Here is a 16,563-nt window from a genome sequence, read left to right on the forward strand (position 1 = left end):
TTTCTCATTTTGCAGCAGCAATAATATCTGGTCCTGAAGAAAGCTGCTGAAGCAAAGGTTTTGATCAACAGGCTGAAACATGTTGACCATAAAGTGACAGTGGTTATATATTTATACCACTGTACTGTTTCATTTTAATCCTGTCAGGTAGAACACTATAATAAAGTAGTAGACAGTGTATTCTATCTAGACAGTTTTAACTCACTTTCTATTCTCCCACACAGCGCTGCTAACCTCACTACACCCATCATTCCACATATGGGATTACTATCCTTTTCCTTACCAAAAAACATCTCCGAGCTCCTTCCTTAAAACTGGAAGTAGTAGCTCCCAGTGTTGACTAGGTTTTCAACACTGGTAAGTAGGACCCATATGATGAAGCATGTCACCTTCGGGTGAGTGAGGGTTCTTATCCTTAAGGGATGTCTCCCCCTTGATGATAAATATCACGTAAGTTAGTTTCGTGAGAGGTAGGGCTGAACTGTATAAATTGCTTTGATACACATGGATGAGACTAGAGGTGTGTCTTTTGGTATAAAGAACATTCCAAACTGTCCAAACCAGGAAGTGTTGGCCACCATCTTGTTTTTCAGGAGAACTGAGGCACAAGAGAGCCCAAAACAAGAGTGGAAAACACGAAAAGGGGGCAGGGTAGAGACCCCCAACCCTCTAGCCCTTCTCAGGGGGTCCCCAAAGGACCCCCAAGAGCAAAAAATAATCAAAATAAAATCGAGGGGTATGCACACCATACGCGTACGGTACGCGTACTGTGCGCGTACCCCGCGATTAAAAAAAAATATATTTTTTTTTTTACACTTGGTGGTCCTTCTGGGACCCCCTGAGAAGGGCTAGGGGGTCAGGGGGTCTCTACCCTGCCCCCTTTTCGAATTTTCCACTCTTGTTTTTTGCTCTCTTGTGCCTCACTTCTCCTGAGAAACAAGCTGGCTGCTCAGATGGTCCCAGAAGGATAATAACATACATAAACGTTATCCACTAATAGAATTAGCATTTACAAAACCTTTGAAATTTATTGAAAAAAAATGCAGGTTTCACGCCTGATATAGTTAGGAATTAGCATTTAAAAAACCTTGCAAATTCACTTAAAAAACCATAGGTTTCAGGCCTTATATAGTTAGGAATTAGCATTTTAAAAACCTTGCAAATTCACTTAAAAAATCATAGGTTTCAGGCCTTATATAGTTAGGAATTAGCATTTAAAAAACCATTGACATTGCTCCTATATAGTTAGTTTTACTAACTATATTTCGTGCACCCGCAATCCACTGCTGATGATGTAACATATTACATCATGCATGACATGGTCAGTGACATCACTGATAACATCTCAAATGACATCACTGATGACATCACTGATGACATCTCATTTGACATCACTGATCACATCACTGATGATATCATTCATGTGATAATACGATGCACCTCCTCACACTCTAATATAACCTTTGATACACCCAGTGTTAAATACAGACTACCATTCTTGAAACCATTGACACACCAATACCAGTTACTACATACGCACTCACGGATTCCTAGGTCTACACACACATTCACTCATTCACCCATAGAATCACTCATACATACAGTCACTCATCAATACTACACTATCATATGCACTCATACACCTATACAGACACTCACACACTGCCACTCATCCATGGAGTTACTCACACACCTAGTCAGTCATGCAAAGAATCAATCACACTTCCATTTCCTCAACTATACAGTTATACACACAACACCTTACTTATTCAAACATATACTAATACATACTTACTCTCTCATACAATCACTGATACAAGTACACAATGATCCATACAGCCCCTCGCACATTCACTGGCTCTCATGTATAGTCATTTATATATGCCAACTCTCACATGCACTGTGTTTTACATATGTACTTACTTGGACATGTAGCACTGAGATATCCATCCACTCACCAACACACCCATGCACACAGTCAACTGCCCATATAGCTGTTTCCACATACACTCTTGAACTCATACACCTAGTGAATCAACTGCTCACACATCTATGCACGGAGTCACACACCTCCCAGCCACCCACACACACACTCAGTCTCCCATTCAAATATTTGGGCAACCAATCAAAACCCATATAGCCACTCATATAGCTACTGATCAACACATGCAGCAGCTTACACAACAACAGACATGCTGATGCACACATTTAGACAGTTTAGTCACTAACCCATGCATTTAGTAAGACACATTTAATCACTCACTCATACAGTCAGTCACGCATCTACTAAATCCTTCATCCAGACACTTATACATCCACTCATTCTTCAATATGTAAAACATATTTAAACTTTACAGAAACACACAGTCACTGGATGATGTCATCAGTGATGTCAAATGAGATGTCATCAGTGATATCATCAGTGATGTTATTTGAGATGTCATCAGTGAAGTCATAAGTGATGTCACTGACCATGTCATGAATGATATAATATGTGACATCATCAGCAGTGGATTGCGGGTGAGCGAAATATAGTTAGTACAACTAACTATGTAGGAGCAATTTCAATGGCTTTTTAAATGCTAATTCCTAACTATAGAAGGCCTGAAACATATGGTTTTTAAGTGAACATATAAATATATATATTTTTTTTTTCACTGAAAAAATCATAGGTTTCACACATGTTATAGTTAGCTGGACATTTCACTCATACAAAACCATTGAAATTCCCCTGTTATAGTTAGTTCAGCTAACTATAACTCGCGCGCCCGCAATGCACTGCTGATGACGTCACAAATTACATCACTCATGACATGGTCAGTGACATCACTGATGACATCCCTGTTGACATCTCAAATGACAACACTGATGACATCACTGATGACATCATTCAGTGAATGTGTGTTTTTCTGAAAAATAAATATTTTTTATAAATGTATATCTAAAGGTCGATGGAAGAATAAATGGGTAAATAAGTGTTTAAATGGATTTGTTTTGTAAAATTGATTGTATAACTGACTTATTAAGTGTATCTTAGTGAATACATATATTAGTGAGTAATGTTTAAATATGTAAATATCTGTATCAGTGTTTCACTTTCTGTATAAGTGGCTGCATGAGTTGGTGAGTAGCTACATGAGTGTCTATATGGGTTATTAGTTGTTTTTTTGAGTATCCGTATGAGTGCCTGTATGGTTTGGTGGGGGTATTACTTAGCGCACAGATGCATGAATGAATGACTCACTGCTTGTATGTGTTTTGGAGACAGCATGTGTGCAGGACAGTATGGGTGGATGAGTGTGTGTATGGGTGTGTTAGTGAGTGAATGACTGTCTCAATACTATCTTTATGAGTAACAACATATGTTTTAAACTAGCATATGTGAGAATTGATGTATATAAGTGAGTGTATGTGAGAGTGAGAGATTGGAAGAGTTCCTGTATAAATAAGTATATGTTTCTATAAGTGATTGTTTAAGAGAGTAAGTATGAGTAGGTTTCTGTAGAAGTAAGTGTAGTGGTGTGTGAATAGCTGTATATGCAAGTAAATGGATGTTTTATAGTTTATTGGCATGTGTGAGTATGTGTGTGAGTAACTCTATGGATGAGTATCGGTGTGTAACAGGATGTATAGGTGTATGAGTACATATGAGGAGAGAGTACGTGTATGAGTGACTGTATAGAACTGTTAGTGAATGAGTAGATGTGTATGTAGAGGTTGGAATTACTGAATAGGTTGTTGTAACTGGTATTGATATCTCTATTTTTTTGAAAATGTTAGTTTCTATTATTGAATGTGTGTATCAAAGGTTATATTACGGTGAGAGGAGGTCTGTCACTCTTTTACAAGGATGATGTCATCAGTGATGTCATTTGGGATGTCATCAGTGGTGTCAACAGTGATGTCACTGACCATGTCATGAGTGATGTAATTTGTGACGTCATCAGCAGTGCATTGCGGGCGCGCGAGTTATAGTTAGCTGAACTAACTATAATGGGGGAATTTCAATGGTTTTGTATAAGTGAAATGTTCAGCTAACTATAACATGTGTGAAACCTATGGTTTTTTCTGTGAATTACTAAGGTTTTTTAAATGCAAATTCCTAACTATAATGTGGCTGAAAACCATGGTTTTTTCAGTGAATTTCTAAGGTTTTTTAAATGCAAATTCCTAACTATAACATGGCTGAAACCTATGTTTTTTTTCAGTGAATTTCAAAGGTTTTGTAAATGATAACTTTTAAATGTATTAACTGTTATATTTTTTTACACTGATTTACTACATTGTTTTAAAGTATTTATTTTTAGATATTTTATTTTTAAATTACATTACATATTTTTAATATCAATTGAAAAAAATGTTTTTAAAAATATTGAAATTGTAATATTTGTTTTATTTTATGTATTTTTTTAATATATGTATATTTTATATAGCAGGCAATGATATCCTATGGAAGGAAATTCAAGTTACTGGTAAGTACGGCTAAAATTACTTTTCAGGATCAGTACTGGGCTGAAAGATGCAGCACTGAGGTCTCTCCTGATAACAGGTGAGTAAATCAGAATTCATAGTTCGGCTGATTTTAGAGGAATTTTTTTAAGTTCCAAAACTCCAAAAAGAATTTCCAAGTAAAACCAGTCAATGTTAGCCTATGGAAGGAAATTCAAGCTACTGTAAGAATGGTTAGATTTACTTTTCAGGATCAGTAGTGGGCTGAAAGATGCCGCACTAAGGTCTCTCCTGATAACAGGTGAGTAAATTGGAGTTCGTAGTTTGGCTGATTTTAGAGGAATATTTTGCTCAATAGTGAAGGAAGGGGGCAGGGCCTGAGGTATGCAAAACAACAGTTGATGGACAGAATGCAGAACAATGTCATACATTCACTCCAGTACAGAGATCTGGGCCTAAATCCATCATTTTTTTGCACTCCACACCACCCCAGTTCAGACATGGCCATATTCAAATCAGCCTAGACCCAGTCCCTCATGGAAACAGTCCAGCCCGAACTGCCAAGCCATGTCTTTCCTGGTCCGGAATCAAGCATCCTAGGACCGGTTTTTGGCTATCAGCCGTCTTCAGCCAGGATAGCTTGACTCCAGTGGTGTGGAGAGCATGGGACTCACATCTGAGCATACCCATCCCACTCGGGGTGACCAATGCAAAAACAACAGTTGATGGACAGAATGCAGAACAATGTCATACATTCACTCCAGTACAGAGATCTGGGCCTGAATCCATCGTTTTTTTGCACTCCACACCACCCCAGTTCAGACATGGCCATATGCAAATCAGCCTAGACCCAGTGCCTCATGGAAACAGTCCAGCCCGAACTGCCAAGCCATGTCTTTCCTGGACCGGAATCAAGCATCCTAGGACCGGTTTCTGGCTATCAGCCGTCTTCAGCGAGGATAGCTTGACTCCAGTGGTGTGGAGAGCATGGGACTCATGTCTGAGCATACCCATCCCACTCGGGGTGACAAATGCAAAAACAACAGTTGATGGACAGAATGCAGAACAATTTCATACATTCACCCCAGTACAGAGACCTGGGCATAAATCCATCGTTTTAAGGCACCGTGGCGTTTATTGGAGGTACTTGGTGGGCTAGTTGGCCCCTAGGGGAACTCTGAATTGAAGAGGAATTGATTCCCCAACTTAAAACGTGCCAAAGGGCGAGTTTGTACACACATCACCTCAAGCCCCGCCCCCTCCCTTCACCACTGTTCAAACGCGCCCTGTGGCACGTTGTAAGTTGGAGGATTAGGTCCCCTTGAATACTGGTGTTCCCTAGGGGCCAAGTAGCCCACCAGGAACCTCCAGTATGCACCAGTTGGCTGTGTTGCAGAGAGGTGTAATGAGGCCATGCCCCTTTTTACACCTCTCTGCAACGCAGCCCCCCTGGTGCATAGTGGAGGTTCCTGGTGGGCTAGTTGGCCCCCAGTGTAATTCCATTCAGCAGTGCGGGCTGTAGCCCGTCTTAAAGGTCCCTATGGAAAATTGGATGGGGAAAACACGTTTTGGGACCCCCTTTTGTCTCGGCCCCCTCTTCACAAATCACCCCCAAACTTTCATGGAAGAACCGGAGTGGAGCAGGCCATCTTCTTGGAGAATTTTGCGAAGATTTGTTGACCGGCGCCAAAGTTATTCCAAATAGAATGTTGCGGATTTCCTATGGAAACGAGGTCCTAACAAAAACTACCTACTGTAGGTATATTACCAGTAGGTAATATATATATATATATTACCTACTGGCTATCGCCAGTAGGTATATATAGTTAGGATTTTTTCCCTATGGGATTTTTGAAAATTCTATGTCTAATAACTTTGGCGTTTGTGGACGGAATCGGCTGAAATTTTCAGGAAAATGGCACATTTTGTTTCTGAGCAGACCTTGAACATTTGGGGGGGTTTCATCAAGGGGGGGCCGAGAAAAAAGGGGGGTCCCAAAACGCGTTTTCCCCATGTTAATTTCCATAGGGCGGTTGGACTCACTTTTAGCTCGAACGGCTGAATGGATTTGCAGGAAACTTGGCAAAATTGTAGGGACTGTTAGCCCGATGTGCCTTTGCTAGGTCTCAATATATGTGCTCCAGTAGTTTTTGAGAAATTAACGTTTAAAACAAGATATATATCTGTAACAGCGCTAAGGGCAGCGATCCGGTCCGCTTACTTTTCGCGAAACGGAACTTTGCGCGCAGAAAGCTGATTGGCTCTCCGGTGTCTGTCAACATTCTAAACAGTCCGGAGCGGCCGCCATCTTATCTCTCGGTAGGATCGAGAGAGAAGAAGAGGTGAAAAACGAAGGGGGAATTTATTGAAAGGGGGCAAGGTATACCCCTCTTGACCCCCTAGGAATGTTGTTGGGGTTATTAAAGGGTCCCGTGGGGAAAATAAAAAAAAAATTATTTTTCACGGTAGAAGCGCTTCACGGGCCGCGAACTGGGCCGCAAACTGGTAGCGAAACGGGAATTCGCCATTTTGTGCTTCGTTTTAATTGTTTAGAGACAAAAATTATCGCCGCACATCGGCCACAATGCATGAATATCGCTGAAAAGTCAGCGATATTCATGCATTATCCAGCAAATGCTCTTAGCCATGTTATCCACCTTCCATTGGATAACATGGCTAAAAACTGTTCTGTGCGTGAGCTTTTTTTTTTTTTTTTGCTGCGTGACGTTTGTTAACGTTCGATTCGATGGAAATCAGGAAGTGTTGACCACCATTTTGTCACTGCGAGTAAATATTTTGTTATAAATGAATCCTTATTGATAAACATTGTCTGCGCCATCTTGCGTTTTTGTCCAATGCCACAATTTTGTCGTGCACGGCAGCCATTTTAGATGCCTTGACCAGGGCCACTCTCTGCACGCCGCCGATCCTCAGCATGGCTCCCCACCCTCGCAAGCATCTCCCCCACGCACTGGTCACCCCCGCTCTTTCTCTCATGCATGGGCCATATACTTCCCCCCATCTGCGCTGCTCTTCTCTGAGAATCACACCCTGTGCCCGCCCGACACCTCCCTTTCACCCTATTCACTACCGCACCCTCTGACACTCCTCTTCCTCTGTGTCCGATTGTCCAGGCCGGACCTAGGCTATCACCTAGCCCTGCGGATGTAGTTTATGGCCCCAGCTGTAGAGTATCCAGACATGCCAACCCTCTCGATTCAGGCGTGAGACTACTGATTTCAGTGCTAGTCTCCCGCCTCCCGATTCCTGCAAGCAAAAACCCGGGGGCATATTACCAACAACTAGCGATAATTTTTGTCTCTAACTTGTTTAGAGACAAAAATTATCGCCGCACATCGGCGAATTTTATCGCACATAAACCTTGTTATTAGCAAGGTTTATCGCAAATGCGATAAAAAACGGCCGCAATGCATGAATATCGTTGAAAAGTCAGCGATATTCATGCATTATCCAGCAAATGCTCTTAGCCATGTTATCCACTTCCCATTGGATAACATGGCTAAAACTGGTCAGGGCAGGTGTTAGGTTTTGGAGATATTCGCGCTTAGCGCGAATATCTCCAAAAGTTGGTAATAGGAGATAGCGATGGTTAGGGACTGTTTCCAGTCGCTAAAATCTTGGCACGCCCACTTTGCATGTCATTAGTGATAAATATCACTGATATGCAAAGCGGGGCCCAAGATGGTCGCTATCTCCTTTTAGCTGTCACTAACTGGTGTTAGCGACAGCTTGGTAATAGGGAGATAATTTTATCTCTTTTTTTTTTGGCTTTTAAAGCCAAAAAAGCGGAAATAAACCCCCTTGATAATATGCCCCATGATTTCTCGGGGGTTTCAGCTGACAGGGCTTGGTATTGTGTTACGTGCTAATTCTTCCAGGAAACGTCAGAGGGTCGATGCAGGGGTTCTAGAAGGGGTGATAAACCATTTAAGCCTCATGAACAAGCGCATGGTCTTTTAAAGATCTGTGAAGTACTCGGGGCGGCGGTGTGTGTGTGCCCTCTTTCAGGAGCGGGCGGGGGGGGGGCACTGCCAGCAACTTGCCAGGCCAGGCAGTGTTCAACACGTGCATCACCCTTTCTCTGCCTGCTATTGCGGTCCATGCTTCGGAAAGGTAAGAAAAAGAACGTGCATTTGAGTTTGAAATGTCCGATCTTGTAGCAGTACACTTGCAAAGCCCACACATGACAATAACCCGATTCAAGGCCCCATTCACCCGATTTTTTAAACATATATAGCACTCCAACAAAGTTAGATTTTAAAACTTTATTAACTTTTAACTATAATGAACGGAACAAAAACTGTAAAAACATTTAAACATTTTTCACCCAAAAAAGCAACAATGGTCAGAAGCTGTTTTTTGTGCGAATAGTCCCAAGGCAGCACAACGTGCAGAGTTCTGGACGGCACCCAGGTGATGTCGCCTGGGTGCCGCACTGGTTTTGGGATCCTACAATGCTGCTCCGAAAATTGGCGTGGGGCGTCCCGGGTGGGGCGGGGGGAGGCCTCGTCAGTAGCGGTCTGTTGTGCGAATAGTCCCAAGGCAGCAGAACGCGCTGAGATGTTGATGGCACCCAGGTGATGTCCAGTAAACTGCCGCACTGGTTTTGGTATCCTACAATGCTGCTCCGAAAATTTGCGTGCGGCGGCCCGGGGAGGGGGGGCGTGGGGGAGGCGGCGTGAACGGGCCTCCCCAGGTGGCGGCCATCCAGCTGAGTTGCGCCCGCTCTTGCGGCTACAGCGTCTCGCTCACCATGTTGTTGAGTTGCTCCCACTCTTGCAGTACAGCGATAGGCGCCTGCCACATGACTCTTAAAATGGCGGACGGCTCTTCGGTTTTGGGCCTGGTCCACTGAAATGGCCCTGGGACACCTTGGAACTCGGACGCTTGCCTGCTAGGGCTTGGGCTCCATTCTCGAAAAGCGTCCCCTCAGCCGTGAAGATTCTACAAAAGTCTTGGGGGCCCCCGACTCCCGCAGGCTTCCGGTGGGGAGCGGCTGCCATGATTGCTCGCGGAATGACCACGACGGAGCCACGAGATGGTGGTGCTCTCATGCTGACGCCAGCTTCAGTCTGAATGATCCAGAAACAAGGTGGGGCTTTCATCGTTTGGGAAAAAAAAATGTTCTAAACCAATGAAAAGTGTTATTTTTAGGTCATATGACCAAGCCTTCCATCTTTAGGAAACCAAAAGTAAAATGATCCAATGAAAAGTTTTATAAACAAGTCACATGACCTGTTATGCGGCATAGGGCTACAAAAAGCGTAGAAAATCCGTTGGCATGTGAGGCGACGTCAGTAGCGGACCGATGTGCGAATAGGCCGAAGGCAGCACAACGCGTCGAGATCCGGATGGCACCGAGGTGGTGTCCAGCAAATTGCCGCACTGGTGTGGCCATCCTACAATGCTGCGCCGAAAGACGGCGTGTCCAGCTGAGTTGCGGTCACTCTTGCGGTACAGTGACTCGAATGCGCCGAGATCCGGATGGCACCGAGGTGGTGTCCAGCAAATTGCCGCACTGGTGTGGCCATCCTACAATGCTGCGCCGAAAGACGGCATGTCCAGCTGAGTTGCCGTCACTCTTGCGGTACAGTGACTCGAACGCGCCGAGATCCGGATGGCACCGAGGTGGTGTCCAGCAAATTGCCGCACTGGTGTGGCCATCCTACAATGCTGCGCCAAAAGACGGCGTGTCCAGCTGAGTTTCTCCCGCTCTTGCGGTACAGTGACTCGAATGCGCCGAGATCCGGCTGGCACCGAGGTTGTGTCCAGCAAGTTGCCGCACTGGTGTGGCCATCCTACAATGCTGCGCCGAAAGTCGGCGTGGGGTGCCCCGTTGGCTTATGAGGTGATGTCAGTAGTGGACCGATGTGTGAATAGGTCGGAACCAGCACAAGGCGCCAAGATCCGAATGGCAAGTCCTGGATGTTGAGTGCCTCAGTTGAGAGTTCTGAGCAGTGCTTGTAAGACTGTCTGAAGCTTATTTGCACCTGCTGCAGCTTCACTATTGCCCTGGTGTGGCCAAAGGTCGCACATGACATAGGCGGCCGGCTCCCGGGGTCCGGCGGAACTTTTTTCCTTTTCCTTTCTGCTTCTTTTCCTACCAATCCGTTTCATCTGAAGACACGACCAGGTCCCTGAATGTGTGCAGGGGGACGCTATTGATTGAATGAAAATGGCGGCTTGACACAAAGCTGACTCAAGCGTTGCTGTTGATGCTATACAGACAAAAATTGTTTTTCAGTTTGTACATTCTTCAGGATTTTTTTTTCCATCCAAGTCTGATTGAGAGTTTGTAGAAAAATGGCTTGAGATTTTCCACATACTACTCTTTAACATTCTTCCTAAATGTAACAATGTGAAACTCACTAGGAGAACGGCTGTTTCTGTTTCCTTTCAAAATGCTGCCAACAATATTTTCTGAATGGAAGACACCATCTTGTAGCATAAAGGGCCGAAAGGGGTTCTGGTCTGGCCGATGGTTGGTGGAGACATTTTGACTATATCTTGGACCTGCCCGGCCTCGCCCAAAATGGCGCCGGTATAAATGGGACTCGTAACTCTTTGCCCGCAAATGTATATCTAGAAAATGTTATTGTAAGTGGCCCTGTCGTATTTTAATTACAAAATGTACGTTCACCGATTCCGCAACTGTTAGACACCTTTGTTCTTGCAACCTAATGGCCCGCTCGTTACGTTCCTCTACAGTGTAAATGTCTCCTCATCATATACGATTTCAGTTTGCTCCGTGGCCGGCCCACGTGGTTATAGGCCTGTATTTGTATACTGACATTTTCACAATAAAGGTTTTTAAAACAAAACACGGTAGTAGTATTTACATTGGTAAAGTTTTTACTTTTAGTCACTGTTTTCGAATCAGTAAAAGGCAAGTGAAATAAAGCAGTCCAATTACATGACGGATAAAAGGTATAATATGTAGGAACGCAGTAAAGATAAATGGTCAAGGGCAGTTGTGTTTTTCATTCCTGCAACATAAAGTGATCGATAAGAATCTGATAATCAGGCGTATCGGCGACTAAGACAGCAGGCCGAATCTCTTTTACTCAACGGCTCCGTCATGGAAGGAAGAAACGCCCTTTTTCTCGAAAAAGGAATATATTTTACTTGCAGGACAGTTGTAAATTTTCCGGAAAAGTACATTAGCCTGGAATATTATAACATATGTTTAAAAAAAAATAATGTTCGAAAACAATAAAAAGCGTCATTTTTAGGTCATATGACCAAGCTTTTCATCATTAAAATAACAAAAGTAAAATGAACCAATGAAAAGTTTTATTAACAAGTCACATGACCTGTTATGCTTACGTTACGCGCTGCGCGCCGCGCCTCGGATCACTTCCGGGTGCGCTAACGCGGCGTGTCATATAACGCATTACGCGACAACGTAGGTCAAGAATATAGTCAAAATGTCTCCACCAACCAGCGTTCGGAACACAACCCCTTTCAGCAGTCCAAAAAGTTCTGTTAAATGACAACAGAGGGGACAGGCAACAAGAACCATCAGTCAAAGAGGGGAGGGCAAGTTCTTCTCTTCCGGGTCATGTTGGGGCGCTACCGGAACTGATCGAATTGGTAGTCTACAGTGTTTCTGGATGTTTCAGACTAAAGCTGGCGTCAGCATGAGAGCACTACCATCTCGTAGCTCCGTCGTGGCCATTCCACGAGCAATCATGGCAGCCGCTCCCCACCAGAAGCCTGCGGGAGTCGGGGGGCCCCAAGACTTTTGTAGAATCTTCACGGCTGAGGGGACGCTTTCGAGAATGGGACCCAAGCCCTATCAGGGAAGCGTCCGAGTTCAAAGGTGTCCCAGGGCCATTTTAGTGGACCAGGCCCAAAACCGAAGAGCCGGCCGCCATTTTGAGAGTCCTGTGGCAGCCGCCTATCGCTGCACCGCAAGAGCGGGAGCAACTCAACTACATGATGAGCGAGACACTGTAGTCGCAAGAGCGGGCGGTAAACAGCTGAATGGCGGAAGAGGCACAGTGTAGCAAAAGCGGGCGGAATGGCAACTGAAACGGTAAAGGGGCGCCCCACTACAGCGTGTCTTCAGGTCAAACGGATTGTGGGACAAGGTCCAGAATTGAAGAGTCATCAAAAGGCAAAAAGTTCCGCCGGACCCCGGGAGCCGGCCGCCTATGTCGGGGGCGATCTCAGGCTACACCAGTGCTATAAGACTTGGGGAGGGTGTCGGAGCCAAGCGTCTTCTCCGAGTCCATGGCCATCACACCGCCCCTCAGGGGCCTCCGTCAAGCTGTTTAGGAAGGTAACATATCACATTGTTTTCTAATGCAGTCAGGTCCACAAACGACACTCACTTACTTTGAGAATAGTGAAGCTGCAGTAGGTGGAAATAAGCTTCAGACAGTGTTACAAGCACTGCTCAGAACTCTTAACTATGGCACCCAACATCCAGAACTTATGCCATTTGAGAATGGCAGTGACATTGAAGCAACTCAGGGACCAAAACCATTAACATACTTTCACGTATGAAAATCTTACTTGGGGAGGGGGCAGGAGCGAAGCGCCCCCTCCCAGTCCGCGCCACCACACCGTATGTTGAAAATCTGAAGCCATCGTTCTACAAAGTCAACCAACCTTGGATTGAAAAATCTAGAAAAATGTACAAACTGAAAACCAGTTTTGGTCTGCATAGCATCAGTAGCAACGCTTGCTATCAGAGTGCATGAGTTTCATGCTCGATCGATTGAGCTAGCCGGATCGGGCAATAAAAAGTATAAAATAGTTATGTAAATAGTTATTTAATAAAATGTTTTACCCTGTTTCTTTGCTGGTGTGTTGTCTATATTTTTAATATTTGCATAGGGTTTGTCGTTATTTTGGGCGGGGTGGGTGACGGAGTCGAGCTGTCTTGCAGCCCTCATGGTGTGGAGCTCAGTTCATCTCACTATTTTCGTATTTCTCATGAAGGGTTGTTCCTAATATTTCTATTTTAGCGAGGTCAAAAAGAGATCCAATTAGTGGCCTACTGATTTTGCTCGATTACTTTTATTTTTTTACACGATTTTTCACTATCTGCAAAGACTAAACAGAGTATTGCGACTTTGTGCTTGTTTGTAAATAGAGAATGATCCAAAGAGAACCAATTCTAAAACAGTAAATGCTTGGATAACAATCAATCAAATGGAGAGACAAGCAGGCACGACGGATTACAACGGGGGCAAAGGCCTGCGTTAACTACCGTTCACTATCTGCAAAGAGAGAGTACTACTAAGAGAAAAGAGGGGAGGGGGGGGTGCAGCGTTCAAAGCACATCAGCGTGCATAAATACGAAAATGTTTTTATCTATCACGTACTTGACATTTTAAAGCTTTTAATATTTGCTATTAAAAAACCAATGAAATTCACAGAAAAAACCATAGGTTATAGTGGATATATAGTTAGGAATTTGCATTTACAAAACCTTGAAAATTCAATGAAAAAACCATTGGTTTTAGGCCATATATAGTTAGGGATTTGCATTTACAAAACCTTATTTTACTCGCATAAAACCATTGAAATTCCATATATAGTTATAAGCGCTAACTATATATCGCGCACCCGCAATCCACTGCTGATGATGTCACATATTACATCATTCATGACATGGTTAGTGACATCACTGATGACATCACTGATGACATCTCAAATGACATCACTGATGACATCACTGATAACATCTCATTTGACATGACTGATAACATCACTGATGATATCATTCATGTGATAATACCATGAACCTCTTCAGACTCTAATATAACCTTAGATACAATCAGTGTAAACAGACAGTCACAGACTGTCACTCATCCATGGAGTTACTCACACACCTAGTCAGTTATGCCAAAAATCTATCACACCTCCATTTTCTCAACTATTCAGTTATACACACCTTACTTATTCAAACATATACTAACACATATTTACTTTACTCTCTTATACAATCTCTGATACATGTTCACAATGATCCATACAGCCACTCACACATTCACTGGCTCTTATGCACAGTTATTTATAGATGTCAACTCTCACATGTACTGTGTTTTACATATGTACTTAATTTGACATGTAGCACTGAGATATCCATTCACTCACTAATACACTCATGCACAGTCAACCGCCCATACAGCTGTTTGCACATGCACTTTTGAATCTATACATATAGTGAATCAACTACTCACACATCTATGTACAGAGTCACACACCTCCCAGCCACCCATACACACACACTCAGTTTCCCATACAAATACTTGGACAACCAATCAATAACCCATACAGTTACTCATATAGCTACTGATCAACATATGCAGCAGTTTGTAGAACAACAGATATAATGATGCACAAATTAAAACAGTTTACTCACTAACCCATGCACTCAGTGAGACACATTTAATCACTCACTCAATCAGTCAGTCATGCACCTAGTAAATCCTTCATCCAGACACTTATATATCCACTCATTCTTCAATATGTAAAACATATTTTAACTTTACAGAAACATACAGTCACTGGATGTTGTAATCAGTGATGTCATCAGTGATGTCATTTGAGATGTCATCAGTGATGTCATCAGTGATGTCACTAACCATGTCATGAATGATGTAATATGTGACATCATCAGCAGTGGATTGCGGGTGCGCGATATATAGTTAGCGCTTATAACTATATATGGAATTTCAATGGTTTTATGCGAGTAAAATAAGGTTTTGTAAATGCAAATCCCTAACTATATATGGCCTAAAACCAATGGTTTTTTCATTGAATATATATATATATATATATATATATATATATATATATATATATATATATATATATATATATATATATATATATATATATATATATATATATATATATATATATATATCTATATCTATATCTATATATATATATATATATATATATATATATATATATATATATATATATATATATATATATATAAGCAAGCAGACTCCTCACAGAGTTGAAAGGAGAAGAGGCCACAGCAGGGAACTTTTCAGGAGCCGTTTAATCATGGATAGCAAAGCAAAATGCATTTCGGCGAGTAGCCTTCGTCGGTTGCTGTTGCTGTCACGTGCTGACCCCGCCTGCAACTTTGTATACATACATACACAGACAACGAACAGTCAGATAATGGCAATGTGGATCCTCAAGCCACTCTCCCCAGCAGCTTCCATTTTCACGAGGAATTTCAGTTAATGAGGCCGTCTCTGCAGGGGGGAGGGAGAGGTAGACCCCCAGAACAGAAACGTCCACAGGGAAATCAAGAAAAATGAGACAGGGGGCAGGAACAGGTGGAAATCAGGGAGTTGCATCCCAAACAAGGAGCAAGAGAGGTGCGAGAAAATGATTTCCCCCAATGACCCCACAATAATTAACTAACCCTGGGCATAGTTCGCGGAGTCGGACTCCGCGGAGCTACGCGAAGACGTAGTTGCACTCCGCGAACTACGCGTAGCTCCGCAGCCATGTGTAGTTGCTTGCTAGGCCCGTTCGCGCGCCGTTTTTCATCTTCAGGAGCGCGGTGCACGTGTTTGGGGCGTTGCCTGCATGCTCGGGATGGCTAGCGCGCTAAGTTACCCCAGAGGTTTGTCCCGCCTGCTTGCGTTCCCTTATTTCCTGTTCCGGGTCACAAGTAACATGGTCGCGTTGTGCAAGACATGTTCGGGAACTCATCTTCTCGTTTGCACTACAAAAGTGCGTGATCGTTCTAAATATCGCGCGAACCTACCCACGGGGTCGCGATGGGCGCAGCCATCTTGGATCACACACTCTGGCTATGGTTTTGGGCCTACTTTTGCATCTTGGTGAAATCTCTTCAATCCTGGCCTTTTTACCCACTTTTTCAAACTTTCTTTAGTTATTACCTATCTCTCTCTGTGCCTAGGTTTATATTTTTCATTTTATTTCTACTTTTACAACTTTTCTATTGTTTTATTTTACTTCCTTCTTTTACCTTGCTTCTTCTTTCCCCTACCTTTTTGTGTTGAACTTTTCTTCTCCCCTCCACCCAGAACCATGGTCAAGGGCGCCAGCAGCAGCGGCGGCTCAAAGGGCAAGGCGCCTGTGCCC

This window comes from Lissotriton vulgaris, chromosome 10 (assembly GCF_964263255.1).
Source record: "Lissotriton vulgaris chromosome 10, aLisVul1.2, whole genome shotgun sequence".
Classification (NCBI taxonomy): Eukaryota; Metazoa; Chordata; class Amphibia; order Caudata; family Salamandridae; genus Lissotriton; species Lissotriton vulgaris.